Source organism: Pleurodeles waltl, chromosome 1_1 (assembly GCF_031143425.1).
Source record: "Pleurodeles waltl isolate 20211129_DDA chromosome 1_1, aPleWal1.hap1.20221129, whole genome shotgun sequence".
NCBI lineage: Eukaryota > Metazoa > Chordata > Amphibia > Caudata > Salamandridae > Pleurodeles > Pleurodeles waltl.
Genome location: NC_090436.1, coordinates 231,662,305 through 231,681,596, shown reverse-complemented (window position 1 = coordinate 231,681,596; position 19,292 = coordinate 231,662,305). Strand labels below are relative to the sequence as shown.

The 19,292-nt window shown below is 43.8% G+C and overlaps 1 protein-coding gene across 2 annotated transcripts in view; it reads left to right on the top strand.

Annotated features, from left to right (window-relative positions):
- Nucleotides 1-12,813: 12,813 nt before the first annotated feature.
- The window catches only part of C9 (complement C9), a 196,807-nt gene continuing 190,328 nt past the window's right edge, over nt 12,814-19,292 (top strand). Inside the window, exon 1 of one of the 2 annotated variants that reach the window (XM_069221359.1) lies at nt 12,814-12,922. The gene's annotated coding sequence lies outside the window, so the exon portion shown is untranslated. The remainder of the gene's footprint in view (nt 12,923-19,292) is intronic. The other variant, XM_069221361.1, reaches the window with a different exon arrangement.

The following is a 19,292-nucleotide window of genomic DNA, read 5'->3' as shown; positions in this document are numbered from 1 at the left end:
ACTTCACATGTGGGATGCCAGACCGGGGTCTATGTACATGAAGGCACTGGGCTGGTGAGTGGGGTGACAGTGAAGGCAGCAAAAGGTGAGCAGTGAGCATGCATGACAATACATTTTGGTGGGATAGACTCCACTCCCCCAGGTATTCCTGCCAAACCCTCAGGATGCAGGATGGAGAAGACCTTCTCCTGCCAGGTTGGGATTTGTACGGTAGGAGAGAGTGACCAGCGGCAGTCTTCTGGACTTGCAGCTGGTGCCTGGATGACATGGAATGGACTTTCCCCCTAAGGTCAATGCACCTCTTCCTGGTGTCATCTCTTGTGCGAGGTGTGGGGCCTACAGAATTCACTCTGTTGACTATCTTTTGCCACATTTCGATTTTCCTGCCAACAGTAGTGTGCTGGACTTGGCTCCAAATAAACGTGGCTCAGCAAGCCAAGCCATGCCAAAAAACCCACATGGCCAGTACTGTTGAGGGCAGGAAATAGGCCACGGGGGAACCCCTTCACTGCCCAGGCCCACGGCTCCTTTGCAGACAGTGCACATTCTGAGTGTAGTGGTATGCTATGGCATTGGCCTCGGATCCCTTCAAGGGAGCTGACACCAATGTGTAGCACTGTTCCCACTGGTCAGCATGGCGGGAACGTCGTAATACAATGTTCCCCTCGCTTAGCCTAGTGAGAATATTGTAATATGATGGGGGTTGCCACCGGCATGACGACACGGTCCTCCCGGCGAGTTTAGACTCATAATGAGGCCCTAAATCCTGTAATGGATTATTTCAAATACACTTCATAGACTGAATCTCTCTGGACACAGATGCCAACCGAAATTCCTAATTCTGTGGTGGAATTTCTACGACAGCACCTTGGCACAGGAAGCCACAACAAACCCAACCTTCACTCTATAAGTTCATAGACACATTACAAAAAGAGCAAAGCTACCAACAACTACAAATGGAGAGGTCTGGTAGCCAAATTGTCCCAAAACTTAGCAAACAAACCATAATAATGTAAGACATGCTGCAATGTAAAGTCAAACTCTTTACACGTAGCATATAAATGTATCACTTAGAAAATAAATATTGACCTACCAAGGTCCTACATAACTATTAAAATAGCAAAACCAATATGACAAATTATTTTGTATACATAATAAATATAATATTTCATTACACCAAATGACAAATTAAATACAACTCCAATGTTAATGAAGACTGAGATAATAAAATTTATTTATAAATTATTTAAACTAAAAAACAACCTCAACCATCTCACAAAATAACTAAAACACATAAACCATACAATTTCGAATCACTATCACAAAATATTTACACACACAATAAAATATAACATTTCCCACCAAAAAGAAACAAAATAAATAAGACTTACAATTGTGCAGCTGCAGAACTTCCTCTGTATCAGTGCAGTCAAAAATAGTAATTCCCCACAAACAGGAAAAATATTAATGAAAAAGCCCCAAAAAATGCAAAAATAAACCAAGTCCAAGAAAGATCTCTTGCAGCAATCCAAAGTGTCTATAACCAAAAAAAACCTGGAAAAGTGTTTTAAAAAATTAACCCTCCATGACACCCAAAAAAAGGAAATCAGGGTAAAAAGCATTGATTTATTATAAGCCAAAAGTGATTTCCATTAAAAAAAATGAAACTCCCAATGTCCATTGGACACGTTTGTAGACAAAAACCTGTAAAGTAAATAAGAAAACCAACCCACAAAATGCATATTATCATAATAAAGTAGCATAACACAACTTAACATGACAAAGATACATTTTTTGAACAATGTTTGAAAACCCTACAACTACAAACTAGTGAAAACCACAACTATTAATGCATTTAAATATAGAACAAACTCACAAACAGCACTATACCGAACTTCTAGACCTCCCCTCTAAACATCCCTTACCTTCAAGTCTCTTATAAAATCCTTAAAAAGAACTTACCTGTTGCAACAACAGCAACACTTTACTGCCACCTGGTTCAAAGAAAATAGATTAAAAATAACACAGATTACAAAATAAAAGTTAGCAGTTAGAAAAATCGCTGCTAAATGAAGCTATGGTAAAGAGTGTGAAACATATCACAAAGTTGTAAACATATTTTTAGAGTACAAATTAAATAATATATACAATTATTTAATATAAGCTATGTTAAAGTATATGTTAAATTGATGTTGAAATATGTATACAAAACAATTTAAGAAATATTTAAAAAGTGTTAATGTAAACAAGTGGAAAATGTACAATTTACAATAGTATTTAAAAATATTTTGCAATTTTATTTAAGATTTAAAAACATTAAAAATGTGGTATTTATTTAACTATATAAATGTTAATTTGGAAATTGAAATATATAAGTTTAAATTTGTGAAAGCATACATTTAATAAACTTTGAAAACATAAGTAAAATGAGAAAAATGTGTTTCATGTCTTTATTATGCAGCAAAATGGAGTAAATGGTATTACTATTTAATTAACTTTTGTATTACTTTTCTAAACACCACCAACACTAATGAAATAACACAAATGGTTTCTACTATGCACAAATAAAATGAAAGCAAATATTTCTGACTAAAATTATAAAATTGAATAAACACACTCCAACATAAACCATTTTTAGGAAAGTGTTGGACACTAATTCCCACTCCAATCTGCAACAATTTGGAGGCAGTGTTGTACAGTAAAAAGGTGGCACTTACTATTCCTACTTAAAAGTGCTGGGCACTGAAAGGGTGTCATTTATCATTCCCACTCCAACCTATACCAATTTGGGGAAGGCATTAGACACTAAAAGAGTAACATTTACTAATTCAACTCCAATCTTAATCAAATTGAAGTGGTTGTTGGGAACTAAAGTGGTGAAAAATATTATTCCCACTCCAATCTAAACCACTTTGAGGACAGTGTTTAACACTAAAAGGGTGTCATTTACTATTCCCACTCTAACCTTTACCAATTTGGGCAAGGTGATGGACACTAAAAGGGCAACATTTACTATTCCCACTCAAATCTTTACCAAATTGAAGAAGGTGTTGGACACTAAAGCTGTGAAAAATGCTATTCCCCCTCCAATCTAAACCAATTTGGGGACAGTGTTGGCCACTAAAAGTGTTGGACACTGGTGTAATTTTCTATTACCTCTCCAAATTATATCGATTTGGAGAAGGTGTTGGACACTAAAGGAGTGATATTTACTATTACCACAACAGTCTAACCATATTGGGGAAAGGTGCTGGACACTAAAGCGGTAAGAATGACTGGGCCAGATGTAACAAAAAAGGCATTTTCAATTCGGAAATAGCGTTTTTTAAGAAATCGCTATTTCTGATTCGCAAAATGCAATGTATCATATTTGCGATTCGGTAATAGCGATTTCTTAAAAATCGCAAATGCTATTACCGAATCTCAAATTGCGATACCGGACCCATTCACACATATGGGCCTGTAGGCCCATATTTGCAAATATTCTGCATTTCCCAAATTGCTAATTCCTAACTGGAATTCGCAAATTTGGGAAATGCAAATCCCAGGGTGCTGGGGGCCTAAGGTCCCCTCTGCTGCACCCCAAGAAGTTTTTAAAGGACAAGTAAGGCGCACACATGCCAAAGGGGCATGTGTGCGTTACATGTCAATTTTAAAAATACATTTTTAATGCATTTTTAAAATTTGCACATGGTTACCACCAAGTTCAACTTGGTGGTAATAGCGATTCCTTAATGCCCAATTCTCATTAAGGAATTGCTTGTTACATGTGGTTTAGAAATCGCAAATAAGGATTCCTTATTTGAGATTTCTTATTTAGAGAATCGCAATTTGCGATTCTCTGAACAGGCTCGCAAATTTAAGGAATCACTATTTTGCATTGCGAATGCCTTTCATAAATACTGAAAGGCAATTTTGCATTCGCAAACAGGCATTCGCACCATTTGCGAATACAAAAAGGCTTGATACATCTGGCCCACTGTTCCCAATCCAATCTAACCATATTGTGGGAAGGTGATGGACATTAAAAGGATGATCTTAACTATTTTCACTCCAAACTAAACCTATTTGAAGAGTTTATTAGACACTAAAGATTTGAAATGCCCTATTTCCCTGCAATCTGGAATATTTCATACAAGGTAATACAAATTAAACACTTTTCATACACAATCAATATTCCACACTCACTCAAAATGTTTTAACTATAAAATAATATTGGGAGAGAAAGAGCTACCGTTACCTAGCCCTGATGCTCACACATTCAGAGGATGAATACAAATGCCAGAATGTTGACAGAGTGTTGCGGGAGCCTGACCTGGGCAATTGAGTTCGGGAAAACACTCCCTTGGAAGAGCAGCCATTGTGAAAATGGTCTTTCTCCCTCGTTATCTATACCTAGTCCAGGATTCACTGTTCCTCCTGGGGACGGTTTCTTCTGTCGTCTAAATAGCTTGGTAACTTCCCTGGTATGGGCAGGAGGGTGCAGTCGGGTCGCCCTGATGGTTCTTAAGAGGCACATGGAGGAGGGGACATGCAACTTTACTATTTTGAAGCACACTTACAGCATGCAGCCTGATGGGTAATGAACACAGAAAACTGGGAAAAGAGACTGCTGCAGTAAATGCCTGGGACAGACACTCTGCCACGCCTGCTGATGAGGGGTGGTCGCTCTAATTTGCCAATTACCTGTTACAATACACAGCTTGTGTGTGGGAGATGACTGTGAAGAAGGTATTGCGTCAGACCTCCTTTGACAGGGTACTGCAGATCTGGGACCCAGAACCCTTTCTGTCCATACAGCAGGATAGGTCCATGGATAGGTGAAAGAAGAGGAGATGCCTACTTGCAGGGGACCTCTACCCAGAGGAATTCTTCCTCTCTTTCCAAGCTGCACAGGATACTTTCAATATAGGGCAGGGGCACTTCCTTCAGTACGCCAAACTGGAAAACACTGGTAAAGAGGTCTGGCGTTACCAACCAGCAGCTCCGGCACTGTCTTGGACATTGGGTGGTCTGATTTGATGGGGAGAGGGTAGACATATCATTATGCTCTTCCATAAGGCTCTTAAGGCAGACCTCTCCACAACTTCCCATCAGGGGAGAGCAGCATGAGAAGCGGAACTGGGTTCCCAATTCGAGGGTTCAGATAGGGACATTTCATGTGGTTTGGTGAGGGGGTTCTCCTGCAATAATAGGTTTAAACTGCTGCACTATAACTTTTTACTTTGGACATGCATAACCCCCTTCAGCTTAATAGAATAGACCCCACTAAGATAGTGAAATGCGTGTGTTGTGGGGAAAAGAATGCCACCTTAGTGTGATGAGGTCCTTGGTTTCTCAAGGGTGGTGGTCCCTAAAGTAGGGGTACCCACAGGTATACTTATCCTCTGAACACCTGGGGTATGCCTGCTGGGGATGGTGAAAAGACCCCATAGGCATAAATATCCTGCAAATTCCTGTAGTTAGCACTGCTTATTGCTAAGCATAGATTGGCCATAGAGTGGATGCGATCCCGGGTGCCCAGTGTGGATCTGAGGGTCTGTAATGTGCTGGAGTAGGGGACTGCAGAAGTGCTCCATAAATGTCTTTTTTCCATACAGATGAGGGAGGCACCTGAGGTGCTGGCAGCCTGGAGGCAGCAATTAGATGAGTTTAATACATATGGGGCTCTGGACATGAATCAAAGTGAACAGGACACATAAGGATGTACATTATTGTTGGTTGATGGGATCACCTGGTGTAGGTTTTATTGATTCATAAGATGAGCTAGCTCAACAACTTGGTGTTATGTACCACTGTTTACTCTGTACGACTGGTGGCTCTTCAAGAGGTCTCACATGGACCATACTGATCACACATATTGATATGAACATTTAATCTAAAAACACTCTAATCAAAACTACAACCCTATATATTCATATTTAAACAACATATGTTTATTAATATAAATAATTCATTTTTACTACTATTCCTAAACTTTAAAACATAAAATAAAACATAACATAATAATCCAAAATTAACAATCATATATTTAAACAATATAAATTTAAAAAATAAAAATAAATACTTAATCATTATAAAACAAAAAAATTAAAATATTGGTATAGTTTACATTTTCTTTAAAAATATATAACATTTAAAAATGCTTATTTAAAACATTTTTTATTATTTTAATTTATTAAATGTTTTATTTATTTTTAACTTTTAAAATATGCTTATAATTTAAATATTTATTTAATAGCTCTTTCTTATTTAATATGATCAATTTACATAATTAATTAATTATAATTCAAATTTGCATACAAGTAATAATGTAACAAACTAAATTGCAAAATATTTTACATAGCATTAAAATATTTAACATGATATTTACTGTAAAATATAGACTTTTAAAACATCTTTTCACCTTATCCTATTAAAACCCAATATCCAGTGACTAAAACAAATAATAAAAGCATTGTATTAACATCAATACAACTAAAAATGCAAATGTGAAGAATTTCATAATTAATAAATGATCTTAATAAAAATACAAATAAGGAAATTAATAAACATACAGGAAACAGCACACTGCAATAATTACATACTAGATAATACTTAGATATATTACATACAACTATATTTTCTACATCAATAAATTTGACAACAATATTAAAAACAACACTTAAAATGATATTTTCTCTTTCAATATTCCTGCTAATGATTTGTTTGACGTCCTGATATGCTTGACACAATATTTTTGTATCACAATAATTTTTCTGATATTTGTCCAAATACCATGCAATCATCTTGAATTTTGGTGTATGTATACAGTGGTTTGGTTTTGCTGTTTTCAAACATTCCACGCACTGCTCTGCAAGCTGTGGAGTATATTTGTTTAGTTCTAACTGCAGGCTGTGCAGAGCCTTCTGTATAGAAAGCACTCTTATGGTCCTCTATGGGTAGGAAATTAGGAGTTAGCATTGTGTGTAGAAATTCTGGTGTGGAGTGAGTCAGATCTTACTCAAACATTACATTAACTGCAGTAAAAGATGAGTCCCACTGCACCAATCAAAGGTGTGGAGCGGAAGGAACAGGAATGCTTGCTTTTGTCGTAATTTCTAGTGCAAGAATAGGAGAAACTATAATTATTTGTTTTTCCTGTCCTAATGGGTGCTCTATCATAATTTTCTTTATGAAAACAAAGGGCCTCATTACGAGGTTGGTGGTCTTGAGACCGCCAGCTTCATGGTGGTGGTCAGGACTGCAGCTACTGGGGCAGTCCAACTGCCACATTAAGACCCTGGCGGACAGACTGCCAGGGTACCACCATCTCCGCCGGGATCAGTGATTCTGACGGCCTGATGATGGCGGAATTCGGAATCAGCCAGGAAGGTTATCCATGCTGCCGATTACGACCTGGTTCTCCGCCAGCCTTTTCATGGCAGTATTACCGCCATGAAAAGGCTGGCCGAGAACAGGTGCAGGGAGCCAAAGGGGGGCCCTGCACTGCCCATACACTTGGCATGGGAAGTGCAGGGGTCCCGCTTCCTAGCACCCTTGCAATGTTCACTGTCTTCTGTGCAGACAGTGAACATTGTGAGGGTACTGATGCACCCTGCAGCTGACAGCATTGCTGCTGGCTCGACTACCTCGGTTTCCGCATGCCAGCCTAGTGGGAAACAGGCTACAGCATTGTCCCTGGCTCATAATCAAAGGAGACAGTGAACATTGCGATGGTGTTAGGCAGGGGTGCACCTGCACTGCCCATGCCAAGTACATGGGCAGCACAGGGGCACCTCTGTAGACCCTGCACCTCTATTCTGTCAGTCTTTTCATGGCAGTGTTACCACCATGAAAAGGCTGGGGGAGAAAGAGGTCATAATCCCCTGGTGGATTAGAATCTCTACCACCTCAAGACTGCCGGGATCCAAGATTCTGGTGAAGCTGGTGGCCCCCCCCCGGGATGACCAATCATTGTAGGTAAAAATTCTTTGTGCTCACATATGGAAGGATATATCGACAAACACCTACAACTATATATGAAAGATCTTCCCTCCTACATCAGGGGCACTGTTAGAAATGGGATCTCTAGTTGGCAGAGTTATACACCCTTGTACACCCTTGTCCAAGTAGGGACCACAATCCTAGTCATGGTACGTCACAACAGAATCCAAATTATCCTGTGCCCACCCTCTGGTAGCTTGACACTGAGCAGTCAGGTTTAACTTAGAAGGCAATGTGTAAAGTAGTTGTGCAGAATTTATACAATAACACAGTGAAGATACCACAAAAAGATACCACACAGGTAGAGACTATTTATCTGTATAAAATACTGTTGAAATGATGAAAATCCAATGTACACAAGCAAATGTATGAATTTTTAAAGATTAAATCCAACAAAAGCGCCTAGAAAACACAATAGCTCCAGCTGGGGTTATAACAGCATAGTTGACGGAGTCTTTCCCAATAATCCGACCCCACCGGTGTCAGTCACAGAGTCACAGGGACCCCCTCGTACAGTACCTTTTGAAAATGAAGAACAAGCACATTGTGAGGAGTGGAAAAGAGGCATCGCTGGTGTTGGTGCGGCCTCAGCCCTTACGGCTTCCGAGGAGCGAGGCATTGGTTCCGCGCTGTGAAGCAGGTGGAGGTGCGGCGTCGGTTCCTACCTGATGCTGGAATAGATGCTGGAAGAGATGATCCGTCGGCGTCTGCAATGCTTCGCAATGCGTTGATTCATTGTGACCTGGTGGGGTCACTAGTTCTGTTCCGTCAGGAAATTATGTGCCGACTTCGCAGGGTCACAATAACTCGGTGTGACGTCAGTGCAGTCATGGCAACGTCGGACTTGCGTTGCAGGTGGAGGTCATTGCCTGCAGTGAGGCCCATGGAGTGGGAGCAGTACCCTGCATCACTGGCATTGCTGAAGTTGTTCCGAAGTTGCTGAAGTCGGTGTACTAGCACAAACCTAGAAGTGGAGGTCCCTGACACCCCATAACAGGAGGCAAGGATCCAAGACATTGGATAGCACTTTTGGGGGAAGGCAGAGTCCTTCCAGCGCAGTCAGAAGCCAGCAGGCAGCAGGGCAATAGCAGGGCAAAAGCAGGGTAGCAGTCCTTCTCAGCAAAGCAGTCCAAAGTGTCCTTGGGCAGCCAGGCAGGTCTTCTGACAGAGTGCAGGTGCAGGTCTAGAAGTGTTTGAGTTGGTGGGGACAGAGACCCAGTTTATATACCCAAAAATGGCTTTGAAGTGGGGGAGACTTCAAAGAGTGGTTTTGAAGTGCACAGGTTCCCCTTTCAGCCCAGTTCTGTCTGCCAGGGTCCCAGTTGGGGGTTATCAGTCCGTTGTGTGAGAGCAGGCTAATTGGCCTTTTAAATGTAAGTGTCAGGCCCTCCCATTCAGCATGCAGATGAATGCAGATGCGACTGAGTGTCCTGTGTTTGTGGTTGTCTGGGTGGTGTGTACCAGGGAGCTGTCAACCAGCATAGACCAGACGTTGATTGGAGACTGGCTGTAAGGCACAGATAGTTTTAAGTGCAGAGAAATAGTCACTTTCTGAAAGAGGCATTTCTAAAATAGTAATATCAAATCCAACCTCACCAATAAGTAGGATTCCCTATTATCATTCTGGCCATACTAAATATGACCTTCTTACTCCTTTCAGTTCAGAATCTACCACTCAAAAAGTATATGTGGGCAGTCCTAATGCGAGGCTAAGAAAGGAGCAGGCTTCACAGTAGTGGAGAACGAATGTAGGAGTTTTTCACTACCAGGACATATAAAACACATATATTGTCCCTTTTACCTACAGAGCACCCTGCCATAACAGTCACCTGGGGCCTACCTTAGGGGTGACATATGTAGAAAAAGGGGAGTTTAAGGCTTGGCAAGTACTTTGAATGCCAAGTCAAAGTGGCAGTGAAACTGCACACACAGGCCTTGCAATGGCAGGCCTGAAACAAGGTTAAGGGGCTACTTATGTGGGTGGCACAATCAGAGCTGCAGGCCCACTAGTAGTATCTAATTTATAGGCCCTGGGAACATGTAGTGCACTTTACCAGTGGCTTGTAAAGAAATTAAATATGCTAGTTGGGGATGATCAATGTCACCAGAATTAGGGGAGAGAGCATGTGCACTTTAGCACTGGGTAGCAGTGGTAAAGTGTACAGAGTCCTAAAATCAGCAAAAACTGTGCCAGAAAAGTGGAAGGAGGCAGGCCAAAAGTTGGGGATCTACATCCTAAGGCTGTCAGGTCTTACAGTCACCAAGGATATTCTTATAATTACAAAATATCATATGGGACGATGACTATGCTCTAGTAACAATAGATTTAGTTAGCCTCTACACAACCATTGAACACTCTGATGGCATAGATGCAGTACGCGAGGAACTGTGGACTGGGGGATATAACGAAAAACATCTCCAAGAAGCCATGAAAACTATTACAGATACCAAACACTCAGATATTTTTAAAGTGGAAACAACTAAGAAGAAAAATGAAGGTGAACCTGCATGTTTCCTTGCAAACTAACATAATGATCATAACATAATCAGGACAGCTCTCAAAAGACACAGGCATCTACTAACAAACAATCCCTGTCTTACGAACTCCACCATGGATCATACTGAAATAGGATTCTGTAGGGCAAGGAATCTTAAACAAATGCTGTGTAGATCAGAATTCATCAACACAAGAACAGTGACAACAACCTTTCTAGAAAGACCAGCGGGGTTCTTCATCTGCCACAATTGCAATATATGTGAACTTGGACTTAGAAAAATGAAGGAACTCAAACTTAACATGTTCATTTGTAAAAATCTGTACCTGGATTGACTTCAATAGTGAATTTATTTACTTTATATATTATTCTTTGCCCCTGCGGAATCCATATGTAAGTAGTACCATCCGACCACTAAGAATAGTAATTCAAGAGCATTTAAAAAATATTCACAACTGGTTATTACTTAACAGAACATTTCCATGAATTCCATCCATATAACAAAATCTTTTCATTGAAGTAATTCCCAAATCTACCCATGGTGGCAAGCGCAAATTAAAACTGCAGCCAAGAGAGAGTGTACTGGTAATCAGATTTCGCACAGCAATTGATGGTCCTAACAAAGGGCCTCATTACGAGGCTGGTGGTGTTGAGACCGCCAGCCTCACGGTGGCGGTCCTGACCGCCGCCGAATTTGGCGGTCCGACCACCAAACAATCGCCGTCTCCGCCAGGGAACAATGTTCCCAACGGGCTGATGGCAATCCAGGTTGGATTCAGCCAAGGCGCACTGAACTCAGCACCACCCTGTTGATTATGACCTGGTTCTCTACCAGCCTTTTCATGGCAATTTCACCACCATGAAAATGCTGGCAGAAAACAGGAGTAAAGGGCCACGGGGGCAGTGGCCATTGCAGGGGTCCCCCTGCCCAGCACCCTTGCAATGCTTGAGGATGCTGGTGTACCCTGCGGGTGGCAGCATTCCCCCGGGCTCTATTACGAACCAGAGCCACTGCTACCGCCATTTTCATGCTGGGCTGATGGGAGGAAACCTTGGTTTCCACCTGTCAGCCCAGCGGGAAATTCATAATGAGCCCAGCGGCGAGGTAGCTAGTATGGCAGCAAATTCCATGTCGAATGTTTGGCGGACGGGTCATCCCGTCCGCCGAACTCATAATCAGGCCTAAAGACTCTGAAATGCATTATTGATTATTTGATTACTAAACTTGTATTACTGTGGTAATGAAACATTTCAGCTGTTGCTATTCAGGGAATTGAATGTGTGCATATAAACTCTCTTTCTTAAAATGGCCTGTGTGTTGGGGATCAACTCATGCTATTTATCCTATCACCAGTCATTCCACTTTCACATTTGGAATGTCCTCTTCACAGACATACATTTGGCTGCCATCGATTGACAATGTATTGAAACATCTCTTTTTCAGATTATATGGGCTCTCTGTTCCCTCTAAATATACCTTGAGTGCTTGCCAGAATGTGTTTTTACATATTTCTTTGCTTTCATATGAACTTTTCTAAATTGTTCCTATATCTGTTCATTACTGTGAATCTCCCAGTGCTTTTCACTGTTTATATATATATACACACAATGTGGTAGTGATATTTTCCCGCTGCGCTACAGTCAAGACTAGGATCTGAATTCTATGCCTCCCTCCTGTGACCATGATCTCCAGACCGAAAATCTATTCCTTGAAATTCTTGACGATCTCTATGAGGCATACAGACAAGCCAAATGGGACCGTGCCTGAGCCTTCACTTCCTGGGACCGCATGTAATACTCTACATGCCATACAACAGGTAATTTAATGGCAAATGATCCTAATATTTGGGTCATCCCTAATGCTCCTAATATTTGGTTATTTCCTTTTCTGTCAAGGGGCGCTTTACCCATGAAGTATGTTGATTCATGTTGATATGTAGGACAGGATTAATTTGGAACGCAAATGTCTTGACAATCACTTTGGGAGTCCTAATTGGGCTCGTGCTCTCGCCGACCACAATACTGAGGCAGCAAGCAATCGCTTATACATTTAAATACAGGTATTTGATTTAAGACAACTAACATTGTCCTTTCAATACATATTTACTTTTGGAGTGTACCTAATCGAAGAACTACTGTTTCAGTTATGATCTATATGACTTCTACTTTCTCCTGATAACATTGACGATTGCATAGTTCATTGTTTTTTGCTGGTAAGCACTTCCATCGTTCTCAAGTTGGTAAACGTCTCCTGGTTCCTGCTCGAAACAGGCTGATCCAGCTGCTCAGCTGACAGGAAGCAGAAACTCTGCTGAGCCGAGCGAGCCGAGTAGAGCAGTGGAGCAGTGAAGCAGTGGGAGAGAGGAACGCCTTCTGCGTCCATGTTCAGACCCCCGTTCAAGGGAGGGGACAGAAGACAGGAGACAGGAGGGAGAGACGAGGTAAGGCGAGAGGGTTGATGGCTAAGGGGTGGTGCGAAGTTCAGGGTGGTAGTCACGGTGGTGTGTGGGGGCAGGGGGCTGGAGAGGTGTCAGGCCGGGTTGCACTGTGTGGTCACAAGGGGTGTCCGTGGCCTCAGGATAGGCAAGACTGACCAGGTGGGGGGCTGTGTGGGCCCACTTACTCACTCACCCACCCGCCTGGCTTGTTGTCCTGCTGTTGCATTGGCATCTGCGCCCTGCCTCCCTCCTTGTTACCTCGGTTCCTCCCACTCAGCTCTGCCTCTCTGCCCCCCTGTCCTCACTCATCCACTTCATACCCCTCCGTCCTGCGTTCTGCCTCTCAATCCCCCGGGCCCTGAGACCCAGAGTTTCCCAGATCCTGGGCTCTTGATCTTCGTGAGCCTTCTCGCTCTGGCTGGCCAGGTCGTGCCACGAGCAGTAGGGGCAGGCTGAGGGAGAGGGCAGCCCTTGGTCTCTCCCCCCACGGTGCCCCTGCAGCTCACCAGGCCTCTAGGCCCCTTGCATTGGACTCTCTGACCCCAGGCTAGACACTGCTACCGGGAGGCAAACATAATCTGTCTACAGCTTCGTGGGACAAATCTTGGAGCAGCTGTATCTATTCTTCTGCGCGCAGGCGCCAGGTAACAGGGGAGTGCGGCGACTGTACTCAGCCACCGCTAAGGGTGTGCCCCAGCATCCACGGAAGCGGCCCTCCTTTGTGGGTGTGGCTTGCGGACGGCCGGGAGCTCCACTTTCCAAGCCAGCAGCATTGGTGGCACCAGTATAGGTCCTCCAGATGTTCTTCAATATGCACCTGACTGTGTCCCAGCGGAACCCAGTGTCCTTACGAGCGACAGTTTCAACAGTCAACCGTCAACTCCTTTGCGCTACCACTTCCACTACCTCCCCAATCTCATCAGCAGAAGCCCAAGGGGAACTGCAGGAGGCAAATAAAGGAAGGAAGAGAGGGAAGGGGAACACATGACCATGCAGTCAGGCAATCACCGTCACGAGGCACAGAATGTCTTACCTCTTATCAAGACTGAATCAGAGCCAGACTAGGATGGGGAGCAACCCATCTCCAGACCTCATGCTGGGCACAGTCTGGAACTCAAAAACAGCCCGGAACAATCTAAAAAGCGTCGCAACACTAACTGCCAACTGAAACTTTATACCAAGTTCTCCTTTCAAAAAAATGGTGGACCCGCCCACCTCTCAGATAGCATTGAAACAAAGGGGTTACAGCCACCATTAATTCCATCAATCCTTACAAACACAGCAGCTAGCTCTCCGTTTCGACTTGCCTCTGCTGCAACGGGGGTTACATCAAGCCTAAGCCCTGCTCAGCCTTCCGTAACTATCACAACCTTGTTGCCCTAGGGGCAACCTGTGACATTCATCAGGGCAGAGCTGCATGAGGAGCCCAGGCAGTCTCCAGTAAGCCCATGATGGGATTCCCATCAACAGAGTGCAACCCATCATATCAATCTAGCGCTCCATGGACTGAAAGCAGTGCAGTCCGTCTTCATCAAAAAGGAGGGCCAGCTGCTCACAGGCCCCCTGCCCACACCCTTGCCTACAGATGCTGCTTGCCAGGGAACGCTAATAAATGAAGGATCTCAGCCCCCATCCCCAACATCTCTTCCAGCAAATACGTAAACAGAGGGCCTTAGCATGGGGCGGATGAAGAAACTTTATCCTACCTAAACACAGAAGAGTGGGAAGATATGCTTGTCGCATACTCCCAGGATTCCCCCTCTGTTACTCGATTTACCTTAGATCTCAGCCAGCATTCTCCTGACGACGAAGCAAGGATCAACGTGACCATTCCACCTTTCAGTCACTCGTCTCCCAACGAGTGCACAAAGATCAGAGCAAGCACAGACACAAGCGCTGCATCACCAACTGTCCAGGACCCTGTCACAAACCGTTACAACCCGCATACGGATGGCGCCTGGGCCTCCCTGCTCAAAACCATGCAGCTCCTAGTGGAAGCACTACACTATCATTCGGACAAAATGGACGTGCAGCTGCCTCTGCTCAACACCTTGGCAATATTTATAGCTGGTACTGATGAGAAATTAGATGACCTCAAATCTCTTTTTATGCACTTACAAGGAAACCCCAGGAGCACACCAATGAGTTGCTCATGTGGGCCAAAAATAGAGAAACTATCCACATTACCTTCCATGCTCTCTATACCTCTGTGCATCCCTAAAAGTGGGAGCCTTCAGTCATCACCCACACTCGCACCCTCCATCTGACCTTTCAACACATGTCCTGGAAAAAACCTACGTCGATCCTTCCAAGATCACATCTATCAGCTTGGGTACAAGAAGCAATGACAAAACAGGCGACTCCAACCAGGCAACTCCTGGAATAGCAACCCCTTGCAATCTGACTTCAACAGCTACAACACCCGAACCTTTAAAGAACCAACTCCCAACCGACAGCGCTGTGGATGTCAACGCCATGGTGAAAACCGATGCCAAGCAGAGACGCATTCAGGGGAGGAAAGCCCGTAAGAAGGGAACCGCAGGGATTGGATTGAACTTGGCAGCTAACCCCATATTAACTATACTCGACATCTAGGCCTCCAATGAAGCTACGTCTTCTGGGTCACCTGCTGCAGCAACAACCTCTGAGGACCCACCTTTAAATACGGCTATCAGGCAGAGGAACGCAGTAAAAAATGTCTACCCCTGGCCTATAGAAAGTGTAGGCAATGCAATCACAGCAGCCCCAGTGCACCACTGTGGCCCCATCTCCCAGCAGTTACAGTGAACCTACACAAGCAACTTCCCCTACTCCCTTCCCCGAACAGCTAATGGCCCCTCCGCCACAGGACCAGGGAGCAATTATTACACCTTCAAGCCCCACACACCAAGCACAAGTGGGGAACTCTAAAACCAACAAGTCCAACAACTGCAGGAATCTGGAAAGGGACTCCTCCTAGGGAAGTCGCTGCATCTGCTGCAAGAATTCAAAACTTGACCAGATCCCTCAACCACTAACTCATTAATTTTCCAGCCTCACTACAAATCCAGGGGATCTGGCGACATCTTGAAAAGGGGGAATATTTTTCGCCTACTTTCACACATCCCCTCTACAAGCAGCCTGAATTCAACTGATCTCCTAGTAGTAGAATTTCTCCACCCAGCCAACGTTACTGCCTCCAAAGCTACCAAGGCCACATGGAAGACAAGATTAATCACCTGAACAATCTTAGGAGAAAGTTCAACTTTCGAACACTGGGGCATTAGTATTACCACGCATCGGGAGGCTGGCTACCCAACCCCTTTATTAACACCTAGTCCTGCCTTTGAACCAGACCCTCAGCGTAGGGAAACAGGCTCCATTCTCAGGAGCACCAGGGGCTGCTCCCCTGTGTCCTCAAGTTCCTCCTCTACTGCTGGGGGTGACTCCCTGCCGAAAAAACTATTTCCCTCAACTAACTTCTCTTTAAACAACAACAACTTAAGGTGATTTTCAAAAACAATCAACAACTGCAACAGGCAAGGGTGACAAACCTCAGATAAAAAGTGGGGCCCTATATCATCAAATGAGATTATCTGCCTGTGTTCTTGGAATGTAAATGGCCTCCCTTTTAAAGCTTTGGGCCATGACTTCATCCAATACATCAGCACCTTTGACATTATACTAATGCGGGAAACTTGGCTGGATGAACCATTCCACTTGTGGGCTATATGTACTTCATCACCCCAGGAACCAGAAAGGTGAAGTATGGTCACCCGCAAGGTGGCCTGGCCACTTATGTCTCTTTAGCACTATGGGTCAGAGTCACCCCCTTGCTCTCCACTTGCTCCTCTACCAATATCGTGACAATTGTCGACATGACAAGTGTGCCTAAAGGAGAGATAGTTCTGGTAAACATGTACCTTCACCCCAAACTCAAATCTAGTGATGCCAATAATCTAATGGCTCTACTCGAGAGTTATGTAAGCAGCGGTGGTATAGCCAATATCATCGATTCAGGTGACTTCAATCTGCATCTACTAGGATCCTCCACAGATGAAACCTCAAATGCCCTTTCCAGCGCTTGGGACCTTCCTACACAGGGGACCACCAAACACTGCCGTTCCTCAAAGATCTGCAATTCTTTGCTCAATGGCTTAGAATTGTTACAGCTAAGAGCCCTGAACTGTAGATTTATGAAGGACTTGCCTCCAGCAGCAACATACTTTTCCACCACAGCCTTTACCGCAATTGACTACACATTTGTCACCCTACCACTATTCAAACAAGTAGCCTCCTACCATCTAGGCAACAGGAGTGAGAGCGACTACTGCCCACAGGAAATATCCCTCAACCTGGAGATAACCAGAATGGAGGAAACGATTACTGCACAATTTAACAACTTTCACCACAAATTGCAAATGGGTCAAATGTGGGCAATCAAACATGGATCTTGTCACCGAAGCAGCAATGGATCTTGCACTTGAACTAGGAAAAAACAATGTTAGCGAAGTGCAGAAATGGGAACAACTCACAACCAGGCTTAGTGGAACATTTGCGCAGCCAATCACAGACAGGCGATTGGCACCTTCCTCAGCCTTAACACACTTGGCACATGCCCACAGGACAGCACTACAAGATGCAAAGAGAAAACTTAACTCCAGTATAAGGCGTCTCCGAGGCAGCCCTGACAATCCAGATCTTCTGGCAACCTTAATGCATCACAAACAGTCACTGAACAAGCTAAAATGGCAATCAAAGGAAACGCAGTGAAGACTTGTGGGCCAAGCTACACTCGGGCGCAAGGAGCAACAACAGCATGCTCTTTTGGCGTACAATATCTAACCTTACGCGTCCAGATCACAGTGACATTACATCGCATATACAAGAAGCTGTCTGGGCCCAACATCTAGGAGTCCATTTCAATGGCCAGACATCACTCAGTATGGCTACACAAAGCAGGCCTTCGCCAGGAACTCTTCTCCCACATAGGCCCTCTTTAGAGACCACGTTTATACTACTCACTGACTCAGTTACTATAAAATATCTGATTGCCAAGGGCAGGAGAGAGGGCGCTTCCGCCGTCAGTCTTTAAGCATAACAACCCCTTCCGGGAAAAGATTTTTGAACCTCTCTACCTGGAAATAGGTCTGACCAGAACGATCCCACAGTCCTGGAAGGGGTCCATACTCTCCCCCATTTCTAAAACAGGGGACAGTTTGCTCCCCAATAGCTATAGCCTGATTGCCTTAATTGACAATGACGCAAAGTACTTTGCAGGCCTGTTACTGGACCATCTGCGTGCATGGACTACTGAAAAAGGAATAATCCCCATGATCCAAACAGGATTTTCCAAACATATTGGCACCATCACGAACATTATGGCACTCTTAATGGACAAAGCTATATCACTGAAACGTCAGCTCCTGCTATGCTTTGTTGACTTCAAGGCCGCATTCGACCACGTGGACAGGAATCTGTTGTGGCGGAAGCTTGAACACTGGGGGCTTCCACATCCACTCTTACGCCTGATAATAGCCCTCCACTCAGACACATGGGTCCAGATAAAATTGGGTACAGGTACTCATCTGTCAAGGCAGATCCCTACTACCAAAGGTTTAAAACAGGTTTGTGTTTTGGCCCCCATACTGTTCAATCTCTATTTAGCAGACATGGTGGGCTCACTCACCGTCACAAACTCGCACCTTATGTACGCTGATGACCTCGTACTGATCAGTCACAAGGAAATAGGCCTTCAGAGACTATTAAATGCTATTTAACACTATTCAGCCACCAACGCCTTCACAGCGAACTTTGGTAAAACATGAACATTGACAATTAGATCTCAGGCAGCTACGAGAGCATGGTTTTGGGGTAAGACACGACTTGTTCAAACAGACAAGTATAAATATCTTGGAGTCATTATTGACAAATCAGGGAACTTTGTACATCAAAGAAAAATCCTAACGGGAAAAAGTCTTGCCATAGCACTATCCTTAAAGAGACTAAATACGTATCTGAATGGGCCTTCATACACCCCCCTCCTACAAGTGCTAAAAGCCAAGTTCTTGCCCACAATAACATACAGGAGTGAAGTACAAAGAGGCAGGGATCTAGACATCTTAAACCACGCTGTGAGCAAAGTCTACCAAATGATATTCAACATCCCCAGATTCATCTCCCCACCCAACTGAGACTGGAGTTTGGCCTACTGAACCAATCCCTGTGCATATATAAACTTCTGGAGCAAAGCCCGTGGTGCCACCTCAGACACTCTCAATTACTATATTTAGCAAGATTTTGAATGTAAGAACACCTCCCCGTTCAGAATCCACTTAGACGATTTGCTTAAGAAGACCGGGGTTACTGACCTTTGGAGGATCCCAATCCCACA